Source organism: Hermetia illucens, chromosome 2 (assembly GCF_905115235.1).
Source record: "Hermetia illucens chromosome 2, iHerIll2.2.curated.20191125, whole genome shotgun sequence".
NCBI classification, from domain to species: Eukaryota; Metazoa; Arthropoda; class Insecta; order Diptera; family Stratiomyidae; genus Hermetia; species Hermetia illucens.
Genome location: NC_051850.1, coordinates 169,358,398 through 169,376,694, shown reverse-complemented (window position 1 = coordinate 169,376,694; position 18,297 = coordinate 169,358,398). Strand labels below are relative to the sequence as shown.

At 41.8% G+C, this 18,297-nt stretch overlaps 1 protein-coding gene across 8 annotated transcripts in view; it reads left to right on the top strand.

The window, feature by feature from the left end:
- LOC119647574 (contactin-associated protein-like 2) overlaps positions 1 to 18,297 on the top strand; it is a 231,225-nt gene that overhangs the window by 19,091 nt on the left and 193,837 nt on the right. For 2 of the 8 annotated variants that reach the window (XM_038048581.1, XM_038048577.1), the window contains exon 1: positions 16,938 to 17,949. The exons of the other annotated variants lie outside the window; for them this stretch is intronic. The gene's annotated coding sequence lies outside the window, so the exon portion shown is untranslated. Of the gene's footprint in view, positions 1 to 16,937; positions 17,950 to 18,297 lie in introns of those variants that run through there. 8 annotated transcript variants of the gene reach the window in all.

The following is an 18,297-nucleotide window of genomic DNA, read 5'->3' as shown; positions in this document are numbered from 1 at the left end:
TTAAGTACACCAAGTCCTAACTACTTCATTGGAATCTCCATCCAAATTTCCTGGATCATGGATGGTAGATGGCTTTCCATCTACCATGACTATCAGTTCTGTTGACGAACTAGATCCTGTTCGAGGAATTATGCGAGCCATGTTAATCCGAAGTTTCCAATCAATGATGTCCCAAATTTTGTACTTCTAGAAAGAACTTAAGGCGGTTTCCAGACAAATTTATAAAATATGGTAATATATTATTGTTAACTTTATTTGAGTAAATATCGAAATGGGATTTAGATTCTGTATAGATGCACCATTGAGATTTTTTTTCAGATTTTTCAGTTGTGTAGATTCTGCGAACAAAACCTCTTTAGTACATACATATCTAACCCTCACTCCTCTATGTTTCACCCAATATGAATATGAATGAATATGAATTTCAAAAAGTATTAATCGAGCCTTTTCATTTGATGCCCCACATGACTATATTCTACGGAGAAAAATGTACACCCCCTTTCCTAGTCCACCTAAATTTAACAGAAAATGATCCTGCTTGCTACTATATGTAAAGGGATTCACAGGCCGCATGTTCTTAACAAATTTCATGACAATAGCCTTAGCGGTTTCCAAATAAATGGGGTGTGACAAACAGACAGTCAGACATTGAATCGCCTCTAATATGGTTTTTTTTTCATACAAAATCTTAAAAAGGACCCTACACTGCAGACCAACTGAGGCATTAGGCTGAACTACATCTTCGGTACACTAATAACGAGAATACAAGAGGAAGAGCTGGGAAGTTAAAAAATTAGGCCCCGACTCCAAAATCAGTAATTAAGAAGGAAAAACCAACAAAATCCCGTTTAAATTAATTTGGCTGACATCAGAAAAAGAAAAGACATCAACGACGCAGGATCAAAATGATACCAGACCAAAATATGCCGTTACGAAAGATCAAAAATGTCGTCAGGCCTGTCAAGCCAGTCCGAAGGAGAGTTAAATAGTGAAGATCAGCCCACAGGATTGGAACCCTGAACCCAAATAGGGCCTTTAGAAACTCTGGAACGAAGCTAGAAACCAGGAGATCCTGGGTTAGCTATACTAACGCAGTCAGTAAGGCATTAGTCTCCAAATTCTACTCAAATTATGTTTGTAGCAGACTCTCACGTGAAAAGCAAGAATTAATTGGTTAAAAATTATCTAATCGTAAAAAAGATGTATGACCATTCTATTTGTTGGAGTAATTTGGCAGCCAAAATGTAGTCCATTCAGCACTTCTTTATTTCCTTCTCGGGTTAAGGAGAAATTCTTCAAAAACGACAATTTTTTGAATACCATTTAGACTGAAATAACAAGCCCGGAAACTGGAAGCTTGGCGCTTCAGGTATAAAAAGTTTTGTGTTTTTCCTGTGTGAGGAGCATAATGCAGTTCTCCATTGGCTGATAGCATTGACTCCAGATATTTAAATCACTCAGTTCTGATAGCGGAAATGACCTACCCAGAATTGAGCGATTTAAATACTTCGGGTCAATACTATCATCCAATGGAGAACTGCGTAACGAAATTGCTTCACGCATTCACGCAACCTAGATGAAGTGGCGTTCCACAACTGGTGTTCTTTGTGATCGAGGTATCTGCGAATGTCTCAAATCTAAAATGTACCGCAATGTCGTCCGCCCTGTCACTCTCTATGGTTCTGAGTGTTAGCCAACTATAAAAGATAATGAACAGCGTCTTGCGGTAATGGAAAAGAATATGTTGCGTTGGATTAGTGGGGTGACACATTTTGATCACATCCGAAATGAGGATATCTGCGATCGATATGTGGTTGCTTCGACCGTGGAAAAACTGCGAGAGAGGCGACTTCGATGGCATAGTCACGTAATTCACGCAGACGAGAATTCTGTTGCCGAGATTGGTCAGAACATCAAAATCGATGGTAAGCGACCAAAGGACTGACCGAAACAAAGGTGGCTTGACACACTGGATGGGGATTGAAAAGCCTCGAGATTGCATCCAGATCAGGCATTTGATAGAGAAAGAAGAAGATTAGATTCAATCTGGTAGAAGGAATTGCGTCTGGTTAACCCCCAAAAACAAGTGATCAGGAAGATTGATATGAAGAGCCCTCCATGAAACAAGTCGTTGGAAAGTGTGGGGCACCTTCCAAAGCCCAACTGTCAATAGTTTTAAATGAAGAGGATACTTAAAAATAAGCGATCACCGGAAACGATCGACACATTTACTTTAAACACCCGCATCGAAGGGTTTTAAAGGATCATTTCATATATGGACTGTTTTCTAAAGACGTAGCCCTAATTTTAGGTAGAAAAAATATAAATACCGAGAAAATAATCTGTGAAATTAGAGATCTTATGCTGATGTCTTGCAAATACTAATCACTTGTGCTTTTGCCCATTATTTCCGCGCAAAATTTCAATACATTTGCAGAGCCATGACACAATATTTCAAACAAATTGTGTCCATTGAAACGAAAATTTGGTGACTTTAAAATGACACTTCCACAAACCAGACATATTTTAGTCCACATTCACGAAAACTGTCTGCTAACCAAGCTTTTATAAATCAAATTTCTATTTTTTTCCCATTCATCATTCAAAGTATATTCAATAAAATGCAGGCGAAAAGACAAAAATTGATATCTTAAATATTCTTTTTGCAATTCCAACCTTCTCGCGTTCCGAATGATCAAGTTAATTTATTAAGATCACATACCCATTTTTTGGCAATGGCTCAAGGCAAACATTATTTGTTATTTGGCAATAACCCAAAAGGAAACTAAACTCCTACACGTCCGGAGATTGCCTTTTTCTCAATGGCAAGAAAATGGGAAAATGAAATTATTCTTGTTAATTGATAAAATGGAAACTGCTTTATAAGTTGGGGGTTAAAAGGCGACTGAACGGAGTATAAATTGCGGGGCTAACAACCTGCTAACCAGGGCTCGTAACCGGCTGAGTTATCTACGTTTACAGAGCGGGAGGTACACAGAAAGGGATGAAGAAATGGTAAACCATTGCCTGCATATAGCCCTTAACCGAAAGACTGGACTTTAGAATGCAAGGTATTATCACTGGAACCATTGAAATGGATATTTAGCTTGTTTAATAAATACAAGTATGCGTGTTCGGATTCATTATTCCATCTCTAGTAAAAGAAGATGTCCTGAGTCTACATATTCGGAAAATATATCGATCGATTACCTATCACACGTTTATATTCCAATTAACTGGCGTGATGTCAAGGTAATATTTATTCTCACACCAAGGAAATCCACCTAAACGCAAAAAGCTTCCCACCGATCAGTCTAACTTCCTTTTTATTAAAAGGACTGGAAAGACTAGTAGATCGCTTCGTAAAGGATATATACATCCCTAAGTGGCCACTTCACTGTAGGCAACAGCCTACCAGAAATGCAAATCCACGGAAATTGCGCTCCAAGAGCTAACGTCATTAATTAAAAAGGCGATGTCCGATAAAGAGTACGCCTTCGGCGCATCCATAGACACGCGCCTTCAGTTATGCCTCATTCGCGGCAATTTGTAACGCGACAAGATAGCATGGAACCAACCCGCTGTTAATAGTTAGATCCTTCATATGTTAGAGTGCAGAAAGTCTAATAAGGCAGGATATTTTAAGGGTTTCCCACAGGACGGGGCTCTCTCTCCTCAGTTATGACTCCTAGTTATGGATACTTTACTTCGGCTTCGTACAAGCATTTGGTGTAATTCACTGTTGGGGCCTCCATAATGAGCTCACTGTGGACGCTAGAAATGCTGGACTATAACAGATATCCTGCAGATCGCTCTGGTGCGATAGGTAAGTCCTGGGGACTTTCACCAAAACGGATTCATTGGATGTATAAGCTGTCACGAGTGTTTTCGGATTACTGACTTAATAACCCTCACCGATAGGTCAGTCATGGAAGATGGATTGGGCTCGACTCCTCGGAAAAATGAGGACCATATTCCAGGCAAAGGTATATGCCATTTCATTGGCAACAGAAGAAGTGACAAAAATGACAAGGTCACACCATTCAAATTTGTTCCGACAGCCGGGCAATATTATCAGTACCAAACAGCAACGACATACCAAACTAGTTGGTCAGGAGTTGTCATCAGGTGCTGCTACATTTCTCAAGTGGGCACTCAAACATCGTTGATAATGAGGAAGCTTACAGATTGGTTTGCCGAGGTTCTGGATCCACAATGGAGGGACCAGAAACAGCTTTTGGCATCTGACCATCCACTGTCATGTCCACTCTGAAAGGTGAAATTGCAAGGATTCACGCAGTCGAGTGGAGAAATTTAAACTCTTGTGGGCAGGCGAAAATCCAATGTCCAATCCAATCAAATGTCAAAGAACATGGAGCCGCTTCAGCGGCGTTTTTGTTGTCCCTTAGGAAGTGGTACATGAAAATCCTAATAGGCCTTCTAACGGGACGAAAAGCGGATAAATAGTTGATCTCCAGGGATAATATAATGGGCCTAACAATAGTCTGAGTGCTTGGAGCTGCAGCTCCCCCCACTAAATTAAACTAAATTAAGCTAAACTGTACTAAGATCATCTATTTCAAAAACCACAATCACTTTCAACTCAATCCAATACAATCGAAAGCTTAGTGATAATAGGCGGGAATGCGGTGTGAAAGCCACGCGGAGAACTGGGGCAAGGAACGTTTTTATGGCTTAAGAGCTGGAATCTGTTAAGAAGCATCAGATAGTGCCATGCTACGCACCAAGGGAAATTTCCAATATAGAGGACGAAGATGCTTGTTTTTAAGCAGTTACAATACATGCAGTTCATTTAGCTTGTACAAGTTGGTGCTAATTCCCTTTATTTTAAAAAATACGCCACGGTCATTGTAGTAATGCAATACTCAATGAGGCCTTGATTTTTGCTTTGCATTCAGACGACACCCCTTACCAAAGGAAGGGAAACTACTTGGGAGTGGAATTTGAGGTTAGCAATAACCTCATCATCATCTCGTCAAACGCAATTTTGACCAGATCTCTCGTCCTGCAGTCTCAATAGTCGGTCTACTAAACGGTCTGGGAAGCTAGCCTTGTAAATTGTACCACTTCAAGCATCATGTTGAAACCCAAACATCCTCACAGAAATCAATAGAATCCCTTCAATAAGGGTAAAAATTGACTTCATTCCTTCTGTTTCCGATCACTATATAGGCGATCCCTAAAGTAGGATTTCCATAGAAATTAGTTGATGCCCAACCGAGAATTGAATCTTTTAGCACGAAAACGGAAACAGCCTGTTTGAAGTGAATTTTTTCGGAAGCCCCCTTTAGTCTCTGTTAAAGTCGCGGTAGCTTTCCGTTGAGGTGGTAAACCCATCAAAAGGTATTATCTGTTATTGACAGCGCTGTTAAAATCTGAAAAAGCACACAAGTTAGCGTTTTCAGTTTAATCAAGTGGATATCATAACGCTTTGATCGCCATCAAAAATGGAATTATCAGGAAGACATTGGAATTATAAGAGAACTATGCATGTTGAAAAGTAGGGATGGCCCAAATTACCGTTCGGATTGGCTGTGGTCAACCTTGAGGATAGAGCTCTCCCAAAAATCTTAAGAAAAGAGTCGAAAGTTGACCGTGCAGGTCTGTCACCACCTAGGTGTAGACACGCCTTTGCACGTCTCTACGTTAACCAGGCTCAAAAATTGTGGGGAGGAGTCGCTTGACTTTGCAGTCCTTCAGTCGCTATGGATCATTGGAACTGAGTCCGAAAACAAAATTTTTAATTGGAAAATATAATGCAACGTCATGTCCGGATAGCTGAGTAGTTAGAGCACAAGGCTGTCGTAGCGGAAGGTCGCGGTTCAAATCTCACTGGTGGCAGTGGGATTTGTATCGTGATTTGACGTCGGATACCAGTCGACTCAGCTCTGAATGAGTACCTGAGTCAAATCAGGGTAATAATCTCGGGCGAGCGCAATGCTGACCACATTGCCTCCTATAGGGTATCCTGCAGTGTACCGTTATGGTCTTGAATTACTTGCTCTAACACACTTCAAGGCCCTGATCCAAAATGGATTGTTGCGCCGACGATTATTATTATTATTAATGGTCACGGCCATTTTCCATCAACAGAAAACGACTATCTTTAAACATTTTAGAAAGTCAATTCAAACCAACTCCTTCGAAATTGCACGCTCGTACCTAAATTCTTCGGGTGATTTATTACTCGAAACAAATGAAATATAATGTTACGCATTTTTAGTGCAATATCTGAAGCAAAGAAACCTAAACAAGCTTTGAAAATTGCAAGTTCCTGGCGAACAGTAAAAACTTCAGGCCACATTTGTAGTTTGTAAACAGAATAGCGCATATTTGGCAAATACGTAACAGTACATAAATAAATATTTCTCGATTGCTTGTACGGATCCGCTAAGCAGAAAAGCATTTGATTGCACGCTAGCATGCCAAGCTACATAGCATTGTAAGGCCAATTACACGAAAAGAAATGGCCAATCAAGAAATAGGAGTTAGGGTTTCAGCAGGCTTCATGGTTGACGGGCTTAAGGTAAATAGTTAGTGGGTGTTAAACTTTAATGTTGTTTATGTCGGCATCCGATACTGGGAAATATAATGATAGAAATGATAAAAAACAATAATGAAACAAGCTTATTGGCAAGTTCTCACTTGATTGAATCTTGGAATCAGAATATGAAAAGACGAATATCAAGTATATATACATCTCACAACATATTCTTACCGCAAGTAAATCCTCAGACCAGATTTGTTCCATCACCTACATAGTTTCTGCAAAAACACATTCAAACACGCGAACATATGATTTTTTTATGGACTCACGTCAGTGTGGAATAGCTAAGTGAATCTAATTTTGATTGAACACCACCTCTAGCTGGCACTCAATCTGTACGTGTTCCACGCTCCAACCGTACCCATATCCATTCTATGCATAAGAAGAGTATTCCCCCCATAATGTCTACGAGCAATTGACAATTTTCTATCATTACATTGTTATTACTTTTCATCAAATTAATTTGTGCAATATAAAACAAATTGAGCCGTGTCCAGCTCGGGCAGGAAAGGAATCATCTTTGAGATGAAGTTTAGATAATCTTTCAACCTTGGACGTGGCTGGTCTCCGTACGAAATTGGTAGTGTAGAGTTGGCACTGAAGAACATCAGTTTAGAATTTAAACCGTAACGGATTTTCTTCAGCGCTAATAATTAGAAAAAATTATTCACAATCGGTTCTAATTAGAGACTACAAAAGCTTCTATTTCTGCATAGCAATTTGTTGATTTCGCTACGCTCTCTGTCGATTAACCTCTGAAATTAGTTCGAATCAGCCCAAGACCAACCTACTTCCCTCGGAATGTCGAGCTGTTAGTTGTTTTGCGAAATACACTCCCTCACTCTAATTACGGGATTAACCTTGGCGCGTTTGAATAATAGCACGAAGAACATGGCGGTTATTCCACTCCCCATTTCAGCGAGTTATATTTGACCCCTACGCAATGTGTGCAACGCGACTTCCGCTTGGTATTAATATGGAGCCATTTGTGTGCCGCGCACCGCGAAATCATCAGGAACAAAACAAAAATCATAAAAATAACAATAGTAAAATGTATGGCAAAAATAGGCAAAATGTCACAAGTCACGCGATTCCTTCGTAATTTCCTAACGAGAATTCCAGACGAGAAACAACCTTGCCGTAGGTTTTAGTTGTGAAAATACACCAAATAACGAAAGTATCTATCTGAAGGAAGTTTGATAGTTTGCTTGTGGATAACGGAATGTTGGATGCAACGGATGAAAAGTGAAAGTGAAGAAAAGGTGTTCTATTTGCACATATGAAACAAAGTTTTCAACCCCTTCATTGAAAACCTCAGTTCCATAGTGATGAAAGTTTGTGCTACAAAGATACTTTTCAAGGATGACAATTTGTGACCTTTTTCCAATTCAATGCAGTTCCTATAATATGAAAGTGTAATACAAACTTCTGGTGCAATATAATACTACGCAAGCCTACTTATCCCGCCTCAGTGTGATTCGTGTTGTTATAAAAAGGACGCACCCAATAATTCCCCTTAAAATTCATTAAGTGCGTTCCCAATCGACTAAACTGACATACCGGTGTTTTCTCAAAACCAAAGTGTTCCCTACGGCTATGTGTGAAGATGTAGATTTTAGATCTGCATGCTTTCTACAAACGCCATACCTGCAGTTCTTTTATACAATACATAGATCACACTATTCTCATAGTCCTATCCTAATATGATAGCTGACATTATATACCACAATTCCCCCCCCCCCCCCCCCCGTTTGGCTTTTGTGTAAAATAAATCCTTATTAAAATTGGTTTACTGTGTGTCTGTCTTTTTTTTATGAATGGAGATAGAAATCTTACAAAGGTACTGCCGCGCCAGGTTGCAGCAGCGTGTGGGTTCTCACCCACTAAAACCGCCCCCACTTTCTCCGTCCTCCATCCCTGCGACACCGTCGCAAAGCATTACTTCGCGGGGTGGACTGCGCTTGAAGCGATAAAACTCTCCGTTCTTTGCGTCCTCCTTGCGTGGTCCGCTTTTCCAAGTTCCTCCTACTTTTGATTCCAGAGATCACCAGATTCCACTCCTCCTCTCTGAGAACATTCGTGGATAGTGGAACATAACATGCTCCGGGTCCCCTGGTGTGAAATCACATTCAGGACAAAAGGAAGAATCATCCCGCCTGAAATGGTGCAGATACTTCCTGTAACCACCATGTCCTGACAGGAATCGCATCAGATAGTAGTTAAGCCGTGTTGTCGCTGGATCCACTCCTCAATACGGAGAATCAAAGTGTGAGTCCAGCGACCCTCTGCTAGTCATCCCATCGTTGCTGCCACTTCTCCAGTGAGTCTCGCCTTGCCGCTTTTCTTCGTCCTTTTCAGGAAGATTCATTTTCCTTTTCTCGTACAGGCAGCATTTCTCACTTGAATGCATCCCCTTCAAAGTTTTTCACTTACCAGCCCTGATTTCCAGCTCCGCGAGATCGCACATGTTCCATCTGGAGGAAAATTGCCTGGTGGTCGCTATAAGTATGATGCTCACTGACAAACCATACCATTCTCCTCACCAATGTGGTACTCACATATGTCAGATCGACTATTGAGCCCGACCCTGTCCCACGAAAAGTGGAAACATTTCCCGTATTTGCAACCACCAAGTCTAGCTCCGCAGGATACGGATAGGGCGACTGCCTCAATCCATGACTCCCGCGTTGAAATCCCCCACCATCCGAGATATCCGAAACTAGCATACCTAAAATTCGTTCGAGTTCCGCTATCGTCGCGCTTGGTGGAGCGTAGGAACTGTAAATTTAGATACCAGCTATCTTCGCCCTGACAAATCCACCTTCTGGAAACTCCACCACTTCTTGAATGGGTTGATTTCCACACGCCCATATTGCTGCCTAGCCAGTTATATCTGCAGTCCAGGCACCGCTCTTATTATTGAAATAAGGTTCGCTGATTATGGCAGCTTCGATTCCCTTCTCATAGATGGTCTGCGAGAGAAGGTCTTACGCTACCTCGCAGTGGTTGAAGTTGATTTGTATCAATGATTTGTACCAATCAAGCATCTGGTGCTGCCTGCAACGTGCCGACAGTCGACGCTCTTTTTCTCCTTGCAAAGTATACATTCACTATGCATTCAGGCCGCTATGTGACCAAAATTCCAGGCATCTGAAGCAGCGCTTGAGAAATACCTGCTCCCTGAGTCGGCAAACGATCCAACCTACTTTTACTTTACCAGCCGCTTGCAGTTTGAACGCTGCTTCTGCTGGTAAGCTTATAGTTGAGTTTTGGGTGCCTCCGTATGCCTTCGTCAGACCCTTGATTGCGGAATCTTGCAAGCCAAGTGGTCCGAATTGCTTTTCTAAGGCGTCGCGAATATCCTCCTTGGTCGTGATTTCATCGATGTTCTTACACTGTATAACAATCTCCTGCTTTCTGGCCTGTACTTGTGCTTCTTCTCCTAAGGACTTCTCCACTTTGCCGAGGAAATGTTCAACCGTTTTGCCAAGAGCAGTCTTTCATTTATTATAATAACTCATCAAGCCGGTCGATTGATCGCTTCTGTCTGTAACTTCAAAGGTACTCATGGGTATTCCAATGATTTTGTCCTTGCGATCTTTCCAGTCTTTTCAAAGGTTTTATGTAAAACAAAGCCTTATTAAAATCGGTTTACTGTCTGTCTGTCTGTCTTTTTTTTTGTTTTTTTTTGCCGATGGAAGGTTGATCACTTCAAAAGCTAACGCAGGCTCCAGCATTCTCTAACCAGGATTTAATGTCATAGACTGCTTCATTTGCATAAAGCTCGACTTCTTCGAGAAGGCGTGCAACAACCGTCACACCAATATCGTCCGAGAAACCAAAGGAGGCCACACCAGTAGAAAGATCTAACGTCAGTTCTCTATTATACATAATAATCCACAAGAGTGGCCCTAGGACAGACCCTTGTGGAACTCCGCATGTCGTTTGGTATTATTTCATTCCCTCATCTGATTCGCAGCACAGAACCCTATCGATTAGGAACGATAAGCACCCGATACTTCGCCACGCCTAAGTTGATTAGGGACTCAAGTATCTTGCTCCATCTAGCGGAATTGAAGGCGTTCTTCACATCGAGTGCAATCACTGCGCAACATTTGTTCTTCTTGCGGTCTTAGCTGTGTTAGCTACTAGGACAGCTGCATCCGCTGTAGACCTCCCCTTTCGAAAACCGAACTGATTCTCGGAGAGACTGCCATCCTTTTCGGCAATTGGAAGTAATCTTTTGTAGATTACTCGCTCGAATAGTTTGCCAGTATTATTTGGAAGGCATATCGGCCTGTAGGACGAAGTTTCCCCCACAGGTTTGTTTGGTTACTAATTTGTGCTTCTTCTATTGGCATGTGGTGAACGCCTCGGCAAACATATTTGGAGCTATTTTGACTATTGCCTTGAGAGCTATATTGAAGATGCTATCCAAGCCAGGTGCTTTATTCCCAACTATTTTTTCCGCAGCTTCTAAGACTTCCTTGTCACTTACCATGGGAACTTCGGCGGTGTCTATCTCGACAGTGGGGGAAGGTTAGCGGTACTCACATTCTGTGGAGAAAGATCCGTTACTATTCCATTAAGCAGAGTAGGGCAAGAAATTGATGGGAAGCGTTTGCCTTTGACTTTCGATATTCTTGTCTTATAGGCGCCACCACAGGGGTGCGTGTCAGCTTCCTTACACAGCCGCTTAAAGTGTTCGCTTTTAGTTTTTATTATGGCCACATTCTTCCGAGCGTTTTTGTATTCTTCATGTAACTGCTCGTATCCAAATCGGAATTCTCTTATTTCAGAGTTCCACCAAAAGTTCTAAACTCGCTTTTTGGATACAATACACCTTGACATGGAGGCGTGACATGCTCGCTGCAGCTTTTTGCCGATCTGTAAAGCTTTAAGCTTTATCTTCTGCGCTTCCTTCAAGCGCTGCATTTTGCTGCAGAACTTCTTCGAAAATCTCCTCCTCAAACTTGTTAATTGCCCACTTTTCAGCTCTCGCCCGGGACCATTTCATTCGTGTACCATGTCTGATTTCAAAAATGATGGACTAGTGGTCGCTTTGTGTATATTCTTCACTAACGCACCACTGGAAATCCGTAGCTAGAACATCGCTAACAAAAGTGACATCTATCACGGACCCCATTTCTCTCTTACAGAAAGCGTTCCCGCATCCAGTGTTAGCAACTACAAGATTAAGACGAGAAAGAACTTCGAGTAATATACGTCCACCTGCGTTCGCTTCTCGGCTGCCTCATTCTTCATATGTTGAAATCGCCAGCCACTATCTTAGGGCGATGGTTGTTTGCATCCATTGCTAGCCTCTCCACCAAAGAATGGAACTCCTCTCTCGTATGGCTTGGAGCCGCATAAGAGCTGTAAATACATATTCCTCCTATTTTTGCTCTTGTGTAGCCACTCTTTAGAATCTTCGTAGTTCCTTCCTCATCCTCATCCTCAAGCGAACCTTTTCCGTTTACTCCATTACCGCTTTCTTGAAATATTTACACCAATTTACACAAACTGCGAAGCTCCGTTTTTATGACGAATTCTCTTTCTCATCTATGGTTCAACGGTACGATTACCGAGTTGGTTGAGGATCAGCCTCTCGATCTCTTGTTCCGAGTTCGAATCCCAGTTGATCATGAATGTTTGTACTCGTCTGCGGGCCACATTGCACCTGTAAGCTTATCATTTATGCAACAGTACATGTGATGTCAATGCCTTTGAAATGCAGCCCCATGAAGTCTCAAATAGAAAAAGATGTGATAATACTAAGAAGAGACTGCGTGAACTCCCTATGTTCCACGTAGTAGTGAACAGACAGACAACCTATAGTTTACAGATCCCTTCGCAAGCCAATCACGATTTTCGCATGGTTGGTGTGTCGTGGTGGCTTCTGCTTTGGTACTGCGTCTTTGAGCAGACGCAACAGACCGCAGCGTTGAGTCGCCGGAGAGTCTCAGTGTCTCCCCGTATACCAGCTCCATGAGACTTGCAGTAGACTCTTGGCGATTGGTTATCCGGAGGCCAAATCGAACGAGTGGCAGGACCTGCGACCGAAAAGGGTCATCTTGGGCGATTATAGCGGCCCTCGGCTGCTGTGCCATCTTTCGAGAATCCTATTGGTCTGCGGATGATACGCGCTTGTCCAGTGGCTTTTACAGCCGAGAAGTTTACCCAACTTCGAAAAAAGGGAGGACTCAAATTGCATTCCTTGGTCGATGATTATAATTGCCGGCACGCTAAAGCGTGGAATCCATTCTCGACAGAGGGCCTCTGCACAAGATTATGCAGTAATGTCTTTCAGAGGTATCATCTCAGGTCACCGCATGAACCTATCGATGAAAGGGCCAATGATGTAGAGGTGGATTGTGTGGAAACCCTGGGTGCACCGAGTGACACTCCTCGCAAGTTATACGTTGTCAGGCCCATAGACGGCCTGAAATATTTTAAGTTGATTAACCGATTCGCTATCCAAATGCCTGGATGCGCTAAATTGTAAACGGCGTGAAATACTTCCTTTCGAAAATCGGCCGGAATATGTGGCTTTCCTCCCTTGTCTGAGGTCTCGCAGTATATACTGAATGTTGAGCCTAAGATAGGAAACTGAATTTGCAGCTCTGAAGAACTGTGTCGTCCTTCTGCGCCTCGATTGCCGGAAAATTGGCGGCGGCGGGGATCTTGACCTCTGCAGCACGTGACAGAGCGTCAGCAACCACGTTATCTTTTCGAAACACGTCTTGAATGTCGGAAGTGAAGTTGGAGAGGGAACGCTTTGTCGAGCTTTTGTGAACAATGAGCCTGCCTTCAAGGAAATACCGCAATATTTGATTGCGAGGCCCATAACTCAGGATCATAGGTGCTGTAGAAGTAGAAGTTTAACATGCCCAAAAACCTTCTGGTAGGAAGGAAGTTCGAAATCGCTTGCACCTATTAGATGCATTGAGGGGTAATCAGATGGGCGTGGTTGGAAGAATTTGCATTTTTCAAGAACTAGAAGGTGTTCTAAATACTCGGGCTCAGAGGAGCAGCACAAAGTGGATGAATCACTGAAAGGATTGCGCCGAGTTGCACAATCCCAAAATCATCCTAATTAACTCGAAGAGACCGAAAGGTGTGCATATTTCTGCCTTGACTAAGTCCAGGGTCGAAAAAAAACACAGCAGTTAACAAGTTTGTGCGCAAGGTCACGGGTGAGTGGTATAGGGTAGCTGTCTAGAATGGCCTGAGCATTCAGGCGTCTGTAGTCCTCACAAGGTCTCCATTCGCCATTCGATTTACGGACCATGTGAAGTGACGAAGACCAACAACTGTCTGAAGGTCTGCCAATACCTTGCTTAAGAAGTTCTTCTAACTCTTTCCGCGCAACTGCAAGCTACTGCGGTAGTAATGGACGCATCTTAGAGAAAAATGGAGAGCCAACAGTGTTGATGTGGGGCTGAACATCGTGCTTAACGGGCACCGAAAGACTACGCCAGAATAGAGAAATGCGCGAATACGTAAGTCGGCCTCTCGCATTAATAATTGTTAAAGAGAAAGAGGTAGCGTCGACTCTTACGGTCTGACGAGTTTTAATTTAAAAAAGAGCATACGATTCTTATAAAACTTGGATTAACAACGAAATTTTGATTGTAACATTTACTCTTTCCGGTGCCGTTTCTTGTGCTCGGTACTTTGCCTATTTAGTTGCTTTTGTTTCGGCTTCACGTACCAGCCATTCGTTGAGTTTTTTTCAGCCACTCCCTTGTATTCTTCTTTAGCTTTTTCTTTCCTACCTGAAGACAAAGGTTGGTTGGGAGCTGAAGTTGGTTGGAGATTTTATAGAAGTACGTGTGCGGAACTCTTGCTTATCCTCAAGTTCTTTGTATTCCTCGGCCAATTTTGGGTATTGACGGAGAGAAACTATTTGCTAATGTCGTCAATGGTGGCTGTACTAAATTTCCTATCGACATCAGTGATTGCTGCGAATGAGAGGAGGGCATTTGTTGAACCTGCGTGAATGATGCTGTGGTGGCTGTTGAGATGAAGGTTATTGTGGAAGCTGCGCCTGCGGTTGTTGCGGCTGCTTGCTGAGCAATTATGCTTGCACAGACTGTGATTTTATTGATAGAATGATTGATTCCTATCACAAAATCCATGGGCATACTTAATCTCGTAAAAAATAATTTTCCTGGTATTTGACCTTTTGGATGCCGAACTTTGGAAACCTGGAAAATACTCGGGAAATGCAGCAGTCGTGGAATTTCACTTCTATTTTTCTCCACTTCATGGCACGAACGATCGATCTGAGAATTCTGTTTTCCGTCGGCTTGTTTCCAATTTGGATTATTCTTGCTTTGTTGCTAGAAAAATTTCTGACACGAACCCTCCGCTTCTGTAGTTTCTTGAAGACTATCGGGATCACCAATTGTGGGATAAATAAGATTGCCATTTATAAAATTAATAAGTTTGATTAATCCTCTTTAATTCTTAAATTTAATTTCGTTATCAAATTAGTTGAGAGGAGTCCTTCTCTCCTTTTGCTCCTTCTGTCTCAAACTGACACCGAAAAACAAATTTCGCTGTCAAGAACTGTTTTTCGATATCATGGTCGCCACGATTCCCACATGCGTGCTTTCGACACGCAACTTACTCATTTCGCAAAAGTTAACTATCTGCGCCCTCTGTCATCGTATGTTCCAAACTGTGACCTCAAATGAGACCCATCAATGGCTTTTATTCCTTGAATCCTGCAATGAACCAAACCAGTATCCTGGCTATTTTGATACAAAAATACCTTATATTTCCGTTCTAACTTTAATGTTTTTTTTTGATAGTAGGGTAGGTGAATGTGTTTACGCACAGAGTATTGGACTCCCGCAACAGTACGTTGTCGGACTACCAGCTAAACACATCCCTGACATCAGAGGACTAGCCTGGAACCGTTTGACACATTACTTCGGGCTAGCCCTCCCGCTCTCCCAGCTTTGGGAGCCTTCAAGTCAGGGAATTCCTTTCACCAACGGGAGGGGATGGAAGAAAGGCAAGGCATTTATGCACCTCTTTCTCAAGGGTATCAGCCCATACCTCCTCGCCATAGAGAAGAACTAGCTGTTGCTCCCATAAGGAGACGTCTCCTAGTAGATAGAGGGCCCCAACATTCACCATTAGCCGACTGAAGGCCACGACTCCAGCTGCAGCCCTCTCCGCTGCTGCTTTGATTTGCTCGAAAAGCTCATCTTCGAGTCGAGCATTGAACCAAGGTATTTAACCACAGGTTTTGCCTCTATAGTCAACTCGAAATCGATATGGGACGCAGGGTCGGGATTCTTCTTCTGATCAAAATGACTACTTTGGTTTTTCCCAGCGCACTTTAATATTGGGGATAATTACAGTGGTCCCTAAGAGGGCAATATTCACTAGCCCACCAACTATTCCACCCCCTATGGAGACACATATACCATATGAAGGCGATTGTCAAGTCTGGCGCCTCAACTGTCTTCCCTCGAAAATGTTTCCAGTATAGAACAGGACCATGTCTAGCTCCGCACAGGCTGCGAATATGCTGAAATTACTAGTTATTAGTAGCCAGTATCCTCTAGTCCTAGTAGTACACCTGCAACTGCGGGTATCCCTTTTAAGAGATTCTCTACGTACCTATTAGTTGAAACAAGTCAATCCAGTTTCGGCATGTAAATTTCGACAGCTTCACTATCGGCATCCCTTATTTCAGCTAATTCCTACTTGAAACTCGCTGTAGCTTTAAAGTAAACAAAACATAGTGAAGAACTTGCCACCGGTATATAGCATCTACTCATGCTTATTTGAAATAGATGGGAATACCTTGAAACTGCGGTGGCGAATGGCCATGCTAAGCAATTACCATGGAAATTGCCAATTTAAGCAAAATGTTGGCAATTTGCATACCCCAACGACACCGTTTGAAAGCTCCTCAAAGCTTAGATACCAACATACAAGATTTATCTTCAATCTTCAAATCACTAGCCACAATCTTTTATTATTTTCATTCAACAATTCCTCAGTGAAGATGCTCAATAAACAACATCGCCCGGAACCTCTGGTATTCTTCTTAGATGAGAAAGTCAACGACGAAGTAACCACCGTCATGGAAAACCTTCTTTACCCGCTCTCCTAGTGTGCACTCGCCATTGACCAATAAATCTCTTTCATGCGCTTTTCAACAATGCTGCGTACTGTGGATAGTGGATTATCTTTATTTTCTTTTCTCCTTGTTAACACGGTAATAACGGCTGAATTGTTGATCAGATAATGTTCCAGTCAAATTGACTTGTTGTGTCTGACTTCCTGTCGCAATGGAATGCTTCAACTGCGTCCGCCATTTGGTCAAACAATAGTTTATAAGATTCAACGGATCATGCAGGATAGAAAAGTTCTTGGAAGATCAAAAATCATAATCGAAAAGTATCTTTAGATAATCGGTTATCTATTGTTAGGATACGGAAAAACGAAAATAAGCTGTTCGGATAATTTGGCGAAACAAAAGCACTAAATTTTTCAGTTGAATCTTTTTTTGTGTATCTTACATAACTGTGTGACATAATTTTCATAATTTGAGAATTCCCCAAAACAAACAGAATTTGAATCATTCCAAATATTTTGGCCTACATGCTAGACGTGGCGTACGTATGGAAGGCGATCGGAAGTGGCGGCGGGTAAGGTGATCCAAAAATATCTTAATTTGAGAAAACTCAAGATCAATGTCGAAACCGATGTATCTTTTTTTCGTAAATCAAATGATTTTTTAAAAATAATCTCATTCTCTGACACTTTGATTCGATCCTTACGCAATCTTTTGACTGATCTTTATATTATAGCAAACGGATAAGTGACCTTATCCGCAGCTGATTGTGCAGTATCTGTGGCTCAGTAGATATTTATGATATAGTGTATGTAATTCAAATAATCAGGAGTGAAAATTTTTGTATTCTCAGCCGTTATTGCTTTGATTCAAAGGAGGAAGTGTAAATACATAGTTAGTGAGTGATTCTGTGCTGATTATCCAAAAAGTATCTTTAGTGCATAAATATCTAAACAAAAAATGATTTCCTAGCGACCAGCAAAGTGCATATGGATTGAGTCTAGGAAGTCAATTAGCATCCCAAACAGTGCCATGAGGTGGTGTCTCCTAGAATAGTGAAGTGGATCAAAAACGTGAAAGCCTTGATGAATCCTTCAATAGTGAATGTTACGTAAGCGTTTGTCCCAGAAATGTTCAGTTGATGTGATAGTGTCAAAAAGTGGTAACTAATAATAAATAATGCCTTTGGCGGAGAAAAATTAAAACAAATCGCATCCTGGACAAATTTGGATTTACTGCTCATCAGCATACCATTAACTATTCTCTCCACACAACGACGGTAAATGTTATTTGTTGATTACAGTCCTAATTTTATGAGAATATTATTTCTTGGCGCGTAACAGTCACAACATTCTCGGTCATCAAATAAGGAAAATATATTATACATGAACACACATCCACCCCCAAAACCCCCTGACACAACAAAACGACGGTCCTGGTAGGACTCAAACGAATAATAAGTATGAAACAGAAACAAAAGAACAAATATAAACGTTTTATGAGTTTCACCTTCCACTTTTTTACTAACCCTGTTATTACTTTATGAATAATTTATAAGGTTCACTGCCTGAGAATTCCACCCATTTTACGCCACGTCTCTCTGGCAGGTTCCCTACTATGACTGAAT